Source organism: Panicum virgatum, chromosome 6N (assembly GCF_016808335.1).
Source record: "Panicum virgatum strain AP13 chromosome 6N, P.virgatum_v5, whole genome shotgun sequence".
In the NCBI taxonomy this organism is placed as follows: domain Eukaryota; kingdom Viridiplantae; phylum Streptophyta; class Magnoliopsida; order Poales; family Poaceae; genus Panicum; species Panicum virgatum.
In genome coordinates this window covers 16,225,122-16,237,496 of record NC_053150.1, presented here as the reverse complement: position 1 = coordinate 16,237,496, position 12,375 = coordinate 16,225,122, and the positions used below count along the sequence as shown (strand labels likewise).

Sequence of the window (12,375 nt, the reverse complement as noted above, 5' to 3'; positions counted from 1 at the left end):
CCGTGTGTTATGTACCGTTCATTTACTGATCAACGGCCGGTGAAAAAGAAGCTTACGTTGAGTTACTGACCTTTGAGTGAATGCACCAGGTTTAGGTTTTAAGATCCAATATGTGGGTATTGGTTAACCTGAGCAGCAACCTAGGTGTTAGCCAGGAATGGACATGTGTACATCAGGTGCTCATCCTTTCCATCGGATTCTAGCAGAATTCATGGCCTTATCTCAAAGTGAAAAAAATGGATTCGCTTGTGTCGCATTTCTCCCATCTTATACACATGTTAACCATGCAAAAGTGGTGGCAAACGTGTAGAGTTCAGCCGTCACTATTTGCTTGTATGCAAGCATCATTTGACTTGTATGCTTTGTACGTACGACGTATATGCTGAAGCTGTATAGATTCCTTGACAATGTGACGTCGTTGATGGTCTGCCAGAACCCTGAGCCTATAAGTATCGGTGCAATGCAACAGTTATATCCACAGAGCTACTATACTAGCTGCGGCAGACCAGAGAAAAAAAAAGTTAAGACCAACGTCGAGAAGATGGTTCTCACGCCTTCAGTGTGCTCCGTCAATGATGCTCTTCAGGGGCTGCGAAAGGATCCGACGACCTTCCACCCATCTCTCTGGGGTGATTTTTTTCCTGACATTCCAGCATCCAACTGCACCTAAGGTAACACTAAGGTTCATTTTTGTGTTTCCAAGAATACCACATAAGTGACAACATATTTAATTGATGGATGAAATAGACTACACAATGTATTATTTAATTTTGCTGTTTCTTTGGCAACACATGCAAAAGACAAAGTATGTTGAAAACAATGCACACATGCATGGTTTCATCTGGATGAAACCGATTTCATTCTCTCCTCATTAATAACCCATTGCCACATCATCCAAAATGGTGACATAACACCCTATTTAATATTCATCATGAAACTCTCATGAAACATCAGCTGGAAATGGCCTAACACAGGCATCACTATGAAGGTGCATTGACATTCTGATCGTAAAAACTAACTATTATTAGTTGTTTGTTCTGTGCAGCGTGAATACATGACAGAAAGGGCTGAAGTACTAAATTAAAAGAAGTTAGGAAGATGTTGAAGGGTGCAAATAAAATACCAGATATATTAGATATAATAATCACACTGCACTGGCTTGGACTGGATAACCACTATGAGAATGAGATTGATGAGAAGCTCAGCTTTGTTTACCATTCTAATTACGATGACAAAGATCTGAATTTAGTCTCGCTGCGATTTTATCTTCTACAGAAAAATGGTTATGACCTGCCATCTGGTGAGGGTCTTACTTTTAGTAAGAAAATTAATGTTGATTAGAAAATCATAGAATCTGAGCAGTTACTATGTGAAATAACAAACAAGCACACCAAACATTATATTAACAAGTTGTCTATGTCATTAACCAAAACTATCAATGTCTATCATGCTATATATATCAATATATAATCAGCCAGCTATTTCCAACGGTATGTCTAGTTACATTAGCCGGATAGAAACTTTTTTTTTTGCGAAAAGGGAATATTTATATATTAAAAAGCTTACAAACAAGACCCCGACGAAAAAGGAAAATACAAGAAGGTCCCTAAGGGCCCTGTTCATCTTCCCCCTTTCCTTCGTTCCGCCCGGCCATGGATCTCGAACGGAACCAAAGCATAGAGCTTCCTCTTCTCCGCCAGAAGACCTCAAAGCTTGATAATGCCGCAGAAGCCACCGTCCCGAAGCACCCACCAAAATGGATTTGAGTCGCTGAACGAATATCGGCAATCTACCCGTCGGTGAAGAAGCAGAAGATCCGCCGCTGGCAGCGATGCCACCAACGCGGAAGCTCAGATCCATCCCCTTCATAAGAAGATAGACCACAAACCTCGCAGACACGCTGGTGAAGACGATGCCAACGCCGAAACCGGCTGCGCCATCATCGACATCGACGATCTCGAGAAAGATTATTTGCCGGCACAACATCAGCTCCGCCAACACCACGACCCTCGTGACCGCAGCACACGCATCGCCGCTAACGCTTCGTTGGAGGAAGGACCTCCTCGTCGCTAGCCGGACCGCCGCCGCTACCGAGGAGCAAAAAACCCCAAGCGAATTCGTCGCCAAGGCCACCCTACACTACCCTAGATCTAGTCCTACCTAGGAAGTATGCACAAACTGGCAGTAGCTTCCCCGCCCCCCTCTTCACCGGCACCTGCGGGGTCGCCGGGGAAGAGGGGAGACGCCGGAATCGGCCCCGGACTCAAGTTCGCCGCTCCTCTCGCCCTGCTTTACTGTAGTAGCCGGATAGAAACTTTGATGTGTTGAATTTGATTAGGATAACTTTTGGATATAAAATCAATATTTTTTTCCTATTGGTTATCTTTGTAGATATCTTCAAAAACTTTAAAGACAACAAGGAAGGAAATTTTGTTGTGAATGATACAAAAAGTCTCTTGAGCTTATATATATAATGCAGCATACCTTGGGACTCATTTTTTAGATAATGGAAACAAGTTCCGACCTCTACAAAGTATACACAGCCCAATGATTATTACAAAACATAGCCGTCTATTGGCTAACTGGGGGAATGAACAAAGGGAAAATGATCTAAACCAATCCTAATATTATGCTTCCACCCATGATTGGCTATCTCCAAGGCGACAACCTCCAATGCAAGACTCGCCCTTCGGAATAGCACCTTTATCATATCTTTATGCTGCAGTTGCGCCCATAAGCGCAACCAGTAGGTCCCCTTGAAAACAGCATGCATAAATGATGAATACTTGGTTTTGTTAAAAATAATATCATTACGACATCTCCAAATAGCCCAACACAATGCAGCTGCCCCCACCAAAATGACACGTCTCTCGTTGTTATCAAAATTTGAGAGCCAATTTCCTAGCATATGGGAATTCGATATTGGCGGGGTTAACCCTTTAGCTAAATAGACTATCTTCCAAATCTCCTTTGCATGGTGACAATCAAAGAGGAGATGTGTAATTGATTCATTACCATTACAGAACCAACACTTCAAACTCCCCTTCCAATTCTTCCTTGCTAGATTATCTTTTGTTAGGATAACTCCTTTTTGGAGAAACCAAAAGAAGATCTTTATCTTGAGAGGAATTTTTAGTTTTCAAATCAATTTGTGGCGAAAGGGAGCATGCTGGTTTATCTTGTGGAGGCACATAGATCTAACAGTAAAGACCCCGTATTTATGTAAATTCCATCTAAAGTAATCAATCCCTTCAACTAAATTGATATTGGTTATCTTAGCTACCAGATGAAGCCATTCTCGGAGTTTTTCATCCACCAATGCCCTTCTAAACAAAATGTTAAGGGGTTCTGAACTTAACACACTTGCTACTGATGCATGTGGTTGGCAAGCTATGTTGTAAATTGATGGATACTGTTCTTTGAATGGCCTTTGGCCCACCCAAGTGTCCTCCCAAAATCTCATCTGTTTCCCATCTTTAATCTCAAAGGATCCATAGGCCAAGCTTCTTCTTTAATCTTCATTAACCCTCTCCAAAAATGAGAGTCGTTCGGTTTAGCTTAGACTTGTGGTAGAGATTTTGAGATCAAATATTTATTTCTGAGTAAAGACTGCCATGTGCCTTCGCTGTTTAGCAAATTTACTAATCCATTTGCTTAAAAGGCACTTATTCTGAACCTTGAGGTCAATGACTCCACGGCCCCCTTGATCTTTTGGGCGGCACAGGATGTCCCATTTAGCTAAGTGGTATTTTTTTCTTATCTGAACCACCTTGCCAGAAGAAACGCGATCTGTAGTGATTAAGTTTCTTAAGAACTATCTCAAAAATGGACATCATGAATATGGGTAGGCTACTAAGCACTGAGTTTAGAAAAACTAATATGCCTTCGTAAGACAAATGCTTAACTTTCCAACATGTTAGCTTCTTTTCGAAACGTTCTTCGACTTTCCTCCAATCATTATTAAGGAGCTATCGATGATGCATTGGGATCCCCAAATATCTAAAGGGATACTGACCATCATTGCATCCAAAGAGTTCAATATACTCTTTTTCAAACTCTTTCGCTTGTCCATAGCAAAAGATTTTACTTTTGTGAATGTTTATCTTAAGACCAAACATCTGTTCAAAGACACTTAGCAAAAGCTTCATATTTTTTGCTTGTTCGATGTCATGGTCTAGAAAAAGGATGGTATCGTCTGCATATTGTAAAATCGACAAGCCATCATCCACTAGGTGTGGTATAACACCCCTAATTTGTCCATCATCCTTAGCTCTTTTAATCAAAATTGCTAACATATCTGCAACTATATTGAACAGGACAGGTGACATAGGGTCGCCTTGTCTAAGCCCTCTCTTAGTTTGGAAGTAATGGCCAACGTCATCATTGACCTTGACCCCAACACTACCCCCCATAATAATTCCTTCAACCCATCTACACCATTTGGGTGAGAACCCTTACACCATTTGGGTGAGAACCCTTTCATTCTTAGTGTTTATTGAAGGAATGACCATTTAACTTTATCATAGGCCTTTTCAATGTCAATTTCGAAAATGACCCCATCTTGTTTCTTAGTGTGTAGCTCGTGAATGGTTTCGTGGAGTATGACCACCCCTTCCATGATATTTCTGCCTGGCATAAAAGCTATCTGGGAGGGACTTATCACTGTTTGAGCTATCTTATTCAACCTGTTAGTGCAGACTTTTGTGAAAATCTTGAATCATACATTGAGGACACAAATTGGTCTATATTGTTGTATCTGTTTTGCCTCCACTGTCTTTGGAAGTAATGTAATCACTCCAAAGTTGAGACTATAAAGGGGTAGGCGTTCCTCATGGAAATCTTTGAAGAGTGCCATAAGGTCCTCCTTTATTATTTCCCTGAAAAGTTGAAAAAATTCTACTGGGAAACCATCAGGGCCAGGTGCCTTGTTGTGTTCCATTTGAAACACAGCCTCTTTCACCTCTATTTCAGTGAAGGCAGATATTTGGGTATCATTCTCTGCATCTGTTACTTGAGGAATGTCATCTATCCAACTTTCCACAAGTGATATATCAATCTCATCTGGTTGACCAAACAAGTTCTTGTAGTAATTTGTGATATAGTTTTTGAGTTCAAGGTCTCCCACAATTACACCATCTTCTTGTTCTAATCTGAAGATGTGTTGTTTGCGGTGCTTGCCATTGGCCACTAGATGAAAGAAGCGAGTATTATCATCTCCCTGAAGAAGGGATTTTACTTTCGCCCTCTCATACCATTTAATCTCTTCTCTTAGAAGAGAAATTAATCTCTCCTTTAGATAATGCTTTAAATTGATCTCATTATCCGTCAGGATGTTGGTTTCTGCCTTTTTATCTAACTCATCTAAACCAGCGATAAGTCTTTTCTTTTCTTGTTTATATGCTCCAGCTGTATGTTTGGCCCATCCTCTTAGGTATTGCCTAAGGCGTCTAATCTTATTTTGCCATCTTTGCATTGATGTGGTGCCATGACATTCTTGCCGCCAAATATCTGCTACCATGTCAAAGAACCCATCTCTAATCAACCAGCCCCTCTCAAATTTGAAGAAAGTTTGTCTATTCTGGTGAGTAGAAGAGCCAGTGTTTAAGACAAGGGGAGTGTGGTCAGAAATATTTCTATCCCTAGCCTCGACCGTTGACAGAGGGTATTTATCTTCCCATTCCGTACTAACAAGTACTCTATCAAGTTTCTCAAAGGTCGGCTCATCTCGTGGACCAGCCCAAGTGTATTGACGACCCGACATAACGATCTCTTTGAGGTCCAAGGTTTCAATTACCGCATTAAAGAGGTTGGGCCATTAAGTGTCAAAGTTATATGTGCTCTTGTCATCTGGGTGTCGCATAATATTAAGGTCTCCACCTATGATATAAGGAAGAGATTCCCGTGAGCAGGTGTGAGCCATCTCCATTGAAAAGGCCTCTTTATTGTTATGTTGTGCCAGTCCATAGACAACATAAAGTGCAAACTTGAAGCCATCAGACTTATCTCTAAGGATGAGCATCACATAAAAGTCACCCTCATCTATGGCACCAATGTCAAAATAGTTCAGGTCAGCCCCCCAAAAGGATGCCTCCTGAACGACCGTGTGGGGCCATACTATGCCAAATAAAATCTCGACCCCCACAAAAGTTTTTAAGAGTAGCCTCTGAGAAGTCATCTCTACCTGTCTCTAAAAGAGCAATAAAATTAATTTGGTCTTCTTTGACCATCTCTGATAAATATCTGTGTTTAGCCAAGTCTGCAAGACCTCTGCTATTCCAGAAGACTCCTTTCATTGGAGATGAAGCTTAGAGGGGGTACTTGGCTTTTTGGGAGGTTTGCCATTTTTAATCTTAGTAGCAGAAGTGGACTTTTTCTTTCTAGGAGCAGGATTGAGATCACTGAATACGTGGTCATACTCCTGTTCAAGCGAGTCCTCATTTATATCTCCACAAACGTGGTTAAGGATCGCCTCAAGTCTCTCCTCCCCCTCCTCATCACTAAAATCTGTAATGTTGGAGGTACTTTTATTTTTGACAGTACTCTAATTTTTGTTCTCTACTTTCTTCTTAGCAGCCACCACTAGCCTATCAATTTCTATGTTTTTTATAGCTATGGTGGATGATCTAATGACATTATCATCTCTACCCAAAGAAATGCCAATGTTATCTAAGTTAGAAGAAAAGCGAGAATCTGAAAAAGACGCAAAGGATTGGTTACCTTCTAGGTTCCATGTCGCAGCCATGCGAGCTGTCTTTTTCGGTGTGTGTTCATCATTTTTTGCCTGCCCACGGTTGCTGCGCCTCAGGGTTGTATTTGTAGCAGGCACATGCTTCTTTATCTTCTTCGAAGTCTTGGTCATGCCTGCATTGATCTCAGTTGCAAGGAGCTGGGACCTTGCTGCTTCGGTAGCAGAAGCAGCGATCGCTCCTGCTCAAGCTGACTCTCTGCCTCGGTTGATAGTGCGACCCTCCAACTTCAGTAGGCGGTGGGGCAGCGAGCACTTCCTGCTCGAGCTGCCCTCCCGCAGCGACAGTGACTATCTCAGTCGAGGTGATAGCACCTATGTCGGCCACGACGACCTCGCCCGTGGCAACAGAGCCCGCAGTAACAGCCAACTCGGTCTCTGAGGCAGCGCCCACCACAGCCTTGGTGACAACGCCCATCTCGGCCATGGCGGTAGTGTCCCTCTCGGCCATGGTGACAGTGCCCTCAAGTGCTCCTTCCACCAAACCGGGTGAGCCATCATCTGTTTCGTTCATAATCTTGGAGCTAGCCACCTCAAACAATTGGGCACCCAAAATGTCAAGTGCTTCTTGTTCTAGTGCAGCCTGCTTGTGAGAAGGCATCCCGCGAGAGTCATTTGTAGTAGTGTGTGGCTCATGTACTTCTCTCTCTGCCTTGTCACCTCCATCACTAGAATCATCAGCTTCTTTCATATCTTGATCCTCAGCATGGTCTTCCTCCTCCCCGAGAAGGTCATCATCATCTGGGTTAAAATCTTCCTCATGTCTTAGGATCTCATCCACCTTGAAGAAGAACCTATACATGTTTCTGTTCACCGCAATATCTGCATCAGTTGGCACAACATTAGCATCTAGCACGGCCACCAAAAGCCTCACCACACCTGTCCTCCTCAGGTAGGTAATATCTACCTTTTGAGTAGCCCCAAGTATGGTCCCAACTGCCCATAACGGGAGGAAGGATCTGATCTCATATAGAACCCCAAACACACGTACCCAAACTTGTTCTAGCTTCCTCGTTGGTTTAATCTCAGTGTTGTATTCGTCAAAGAGCAAGACCCCTTCCTTAAGCTTTGTTGTGACCGACCCTATTGCCACCATCCGATCTAACTCAATTTTGCAAGGGAAAGGGACAACATAGGCCTTGTCCCCGTGCTCATGGACCTTCCAATCCCACTTCACTAGTAGGATTCTAGCAAGCTCGGATTTTAGCAACTCAACAGAGACCTCACCTTCCAAAATGGTGACCAAGGCCGTAGCGGACACATGATCTGGAGGGATCGGCGGCTTTACACCATCTACAGGAATGTGGAAGAACCCAAGACCATCACCAGCAACCCCGCAGAAAGTAGCCGATGGTTTTGGTCCACGGAGTTGAGGACACAGGTTAGTAAAATGTTCCTCAGAACAGAAACTGCATCTCAAGATTTTCTTCTTCTTAGCAGCAGGTTCTTCCAGGTTCTTTCCCTTCTGCTTGCCAATAGTGCTCACCGTTTCCTTGTCTGCTGCACCCGAACCACTAGCCCCTTGAGAGCTGCCATTGCCACCTTGCCCAGTAGACCCTGGGAAACCATCGCCGCGGCCCCCGGACCTACCGGCAGCACGGCCGCCACCTGCTGCCTGCTGCCCAACACGGCCGTGGTCGCGCCCTCGTCCACGGCCGCGATCGCCGCCGCGGCCCCGGCCACCCCTTGCTCGATCTGAGAGTTGCCGAAGGCCACCACAAACACCTCCGCTTCCGCTTGGCCCCTTAACTGCATCGCCTCCTGCCATGGTGACTTGGACGTAAGAATGGCGATCGCCAACCGTCGTACCTGACCACGGTTTAGGGTTAGCAAGTTGCTGCCGTAGACAGGTAACTCCAGGCACTTGTATCTTTTGCTGGTTTGGGCCTTTCTGTGTAGGTCCATCTGCTGCAGGCCTAGTAATGGATGGCCCACTTGAGTTTGAATTCTGACGGCGCGAGGAAAGCGGATCAGGGATCGAAGCAACAGCGGCACCGGGAGTCCGTCCCGGACGGCCGCCGGCGAGGTCCAGAGCCGGCAGCAAGTAGTCTCCGATTGATCTCGGTGGAGACATACGCTGCCCGGGTAGTGGGCCTTTCCAAGCTTTCACCAACACGGCCAGCGGATGCCCATGGCCGGACCCCTAATCGGCATCTTCGAAGTTGACGGTAGTTGTTTGCTTGGTGACGACCATGGAGGAGCCGGCGCTACCATTTTAATCCGTGATGGGGCGGTGTGCCGCCGAGGCCGGGCCGGCAGACGCCGGTGCCTGTGCGCCGATGCGGACGCGACGCCCGCGCCGGATGACACGTGTCCCGGCGAGATCACCCGGGCGACACGTACACGTACACGTACACGCAGAGGGGCGTGTCCGTCCGCGGGTGATCCGCCCGGCCAGCCGGCGCGCGCGCGTCGCAAGGGCTGATGCCGGATGGACGACGACGGACGGGTCGGGCGATGGCGACGTCGATGGGCGCGCGCTCGCCGCCGAGACGTCACGCACTAGAAAACCGAGACGTCACGCCAGTTCGTCCATGTGTACTAAAGCTTTCCATACCTTAGGACTCATGGGGTGAAAGTACTTGATGAAGCCATTATATTCACTACAGACCAACTTAAAGCTGTATTAGATTCTTTGGAATCAACATTAGCATATGAAGTATCTCGTGCCCCTCAAACACCTCTCTTCCGAAGGGTTAGAATACTGGAAACAAGAAACTATATTCCAATTTATGAAAAGGTGGCTGCTCGAAATGAAGTCATATTAGAGTTTGCAAAATTGAATTTCAACCTTCTTCAACTTCTTTACTGTGAGGAGTTAAAAACCGTCACATTGTAAGTAAATTAAATTTGACTAAATAAATATATCATTACACACTACTACAAAAATGTTGATTTGTCCCGGTTGGGAAACCGCTGTTGTCCCGGTTTCCCAACCGGGAACGCCTGTCCGGGACAAAAGGGGGTGCCCTTTTGTCCCGGTTGTGGCAACCGGGACAAAAGAGGACCTTTTGTCCCGGTTGGTAACACCAACCGGGACAAAAGGTGCAGCCAGCGCCCACGTGGCTGGCGCACCCTTTTGTCCCGGTTGGTGTTACCAACCGGGACAAAAGGTCTCTTTTTTTTTTCATGTTTTTCTTTTCTCAATTCTTTTTCTATTTCAATTATACTTTTGCATTTCAATTAAACTTATGTATTGGAATTCAGTGTGTATGATCTCCACTAATATATACATATATATATAGTTACTTATATAATATTTGTCCTAGATAGTTTTCATATATAAATTAATTCACTTATATATATATATGTATACACATATCTATACATGTGAATTCCTTTACATATGAAAATGTCTAGGACCAATATTATATAAATATATATATATACACATATATATTATTGGAGTGCTTATATATATAATACATACATACTCCATCATATTTGCATAGGTATATTCGTTCTTAATTACATAGTAGAATTTGCCTTTTGGAAATTTAATACATACATACATACTCATAAATAGAAATTTAATACATAGACACACATATATATTTACATAGTTATATTCGTTCTTAATTACATATATACGCGTATATTGTCATATTTACTGTGATTGTCAATATTAGATATTCCATCATAGTAGAATTCGCCTTTTGGATCGAGGACTTGCTCAACAATAAATCCGGAGAATTGTTCTTGAATCGCCATAACCTTTTCCTCCGGTATGAGTTTATCGCGCATCTCCCCGACCTATGGAAAAAGGGGATAATTAATTTCGACTAATTAAAATACGAGTTCAAATATTAACAAGTTTTTTTACTTACTTCCTCCTCCCAATCTGTCCAGCCCTTTGGAGGACCTACCAGACCATGGATGTTCTCGCATACATAGTATGCGCACAATACAGTGCCTGGTTTCTGCCTCATACACTTTAAGAGAGAAGAAATTATCAGGTATTTACATGAATATATAATAAAACTAATGAATCGTGCAACGAATCATCCAAGCGCGTACCGGAAAATCTGTCTTGATCTTCAATTCCTTGTCAAATTTGCCTGGATGATTTTTAGCGAATTCTTTCCAAACCCTGTGCATGATTAGAACAATTATAGTCAAGTAACAAAGTGATTCAAATTATCGGTCATGGACGGAGTAGTGGTAGAATTACTTTTTCATCATGTTAAGAAGATTTTCGTATTGTTCTGGAGGTCTCCTCAATGAGTCCATAACCACGAGTAGGCTCTTCTCGGGAATTATGACAATTAGGACAAAGTGTTCACTGCAAGATTATACGGAGGCAGTTCTTGGTAGTTAAGGTTTAAACAATTCGATTATAGAATAGAAAGAGTTAGACGGAAGGAATCACTCACGCAAAGTTGTAAGGAAACAATATCATTTGCTTGTTGTGATGAACGCTTATGTACTTGAACAAGTTTTGGAATATGTCATCGGGATTGTCCCGTAGAAGCCTCCAATTACAAGTAATTGGGTCGATGAAGCCGAGGTGAGAGTATCCCTTTCTTCTGCAAGTATGTATCTCCATTCTACATGATACCGAATAAATCAAGAGATCAGTATGTTGAGATCATGCAAAACAATACGTAAGGACAGTAAAATACTTACAGAACCCACAAGCCGACCATAGAGATGTCGAGGGCCTCCTGATGGAATAGTTGGTAAATTTCTTCCCAGTTTATCCATATAATGGCCTCCCCCCGTAAGAAATCGTCATCTTTAATCTTTGCGCCCTGCATGAAGATGCAATCGGCCATCGCACGCATGTAGTGCTGGTGCAGCTTATACATTTGCGTTGGAAGCACAGACACTACTTCGGGGGGTACAAGAGTTTTGCCGATCTCAAACGTCCATTTGACGACCACATCGGCCTTTGGAATATCTTCTCCCCCTGCAATCTGAGCGGCCGTCAGGTTTGATTCTTTCAGAAATGTAACAAAGTCTTGTTCTTGCGTCGTCTGTCCCACTACGAGAGGCTCTATTGATTGTTTCTTTTGGGCTCCGAGCTGTGGAACGTCGGACGACGACGACTTTGATTGTCTCTTCTTTTTCTCAGTAGTTTTGATAATTGTGCGTTCGTAGTCTGAAGGGGGGTCTCTCGGAATAAATTTTCTCTTATTTGCTTCGCACATTCCCTTAAAAAATTTCAAATCTATCGGATTTATCACTTTCTCGGGCTCCGGCTTCGGCTTCGGCTTGAAGTGCTCTTTAACTCTTTCTTGAGTTATCCGATCGCATTCTTCAAGGCTCATGTCCCAGGGTTTAATAGGAGCCTCCTTGGTTTTCTTCTTCTTTTCCTTCTTCTTTGGAGGCTCCCTAGCCGGTGCAGCTACCTTCTTTGCCGGCGGCCGTTTCTGCTTCTTTGCCGGCGGCGGAGGGGGTGACCATGGAGGCGACGGTGACGCTTGAGTGTTCATCGGCGCATGAGATGATGGTGATGGAGAATGTGCCGGTGAACCTTGCCGAGACAGTGCTGCCCTTGGGGAGTTTTGCGGAGATGCCGGTCTTGGAGAGGCATGCTGAGATGCTGGTCTTGGTGTTTGATCATCCGACTTTAGGACAATGTAGCGCTTATCCCATAGGATGTAGCCATGAATGGCTTCTGCTAGTGT

At 44.0% G+C, this 12,375-nt stretch overlaps 1 pseudogene; it reads left to right on the top strand.

Moving 5' to 3' along the window:
• Nucleotides 1–421: 421 nt before the first annotated feature.
• The window catches only part of LOC120677964, an 87,449-nt pseudogene continuing 75,495 nt past the window's right edge, over nucleotides 422–12,375 (top strand).